The sequence below is a fragment of the Seriola lalandi genome, unplaced genomic scaffold (assembly GCF_002814215.2).
Source record: "Seriola lalandi dorsalis isolate HSWRI2012SDOR001 ecotype SW California unplaced genomic scaffold, Sedor1 jcf7180002054978, whole genome shotgun sequence".
Classification (NCBI taxonomy): Eukaryota; Metazoa; Chordata; class Actinopteri; order Carangiformes; family Carangidae; genus Seriola; species Seriola lalandi.
Genome location: NW_019525528.1, coordinates 170028 through 170552, shown reverse-complemented (window position 1 = coordinate 170552; position 525 = coordinate 170028). Strand labels below are relative to the sequence as shown.

General features: G+C 49.5%; 1 protein-coding gene across 1 annotated transcript in view; it reads left to right on the top strand.

The window, feature by feature from the left end:
* dcst2 (DC-STAMP domain containing 2) overlaps positions 1–525 on the top strand; it is a 17458-nt gene that overhangs the window by 7334 nt on the left and 9599 nt on the right. The window lies entirely within an intron of this gene.

The window sequence follows — 525 nt, the reverse complement described above, 5'->3', positions numbered from 1 at the left end:
ACAAACATGTCTCATGAATCAGACCGTTGTATACCTGTAAGCCCCGCCCCCTCCTGCTCTCAGTAATGACTGACAGACGGACAGGTGAGGAGAGACAGACAGGTGAGGAGAGATTGACGCTTTCAGACCCTCAGAGGACCGAGAGGAAAACCAGATGCTGTGGGTGAAAGGTCAGGGAGACAGAGGCATGTGAGGAATCTGCAGAATGAAAGTATGAGAGCAGGAGGCAGGTCTGGACCCGTCCCCCCTGAGACCTGATCCACTGAGACCTGATCCACTGAGACCTGAACCCCTGAGACCTGATCCACTGAGACCTGATCCACTGAGACCTGATCCACTGAGACCTGATCCACTGAGACCTGATCCAGACTCAATAAAGTCAAACCAACATTCAAATTTCATTCAATTTAATTTGACTTGTATTTTACACAGAAGAAGAGGTCAGGAGTCTGTGCGCTTATAAGAAGAGTGCTCAGTGAGGTCACATGATCCTGTGACATCACCTGTGGTCACACAGTGTTTCCT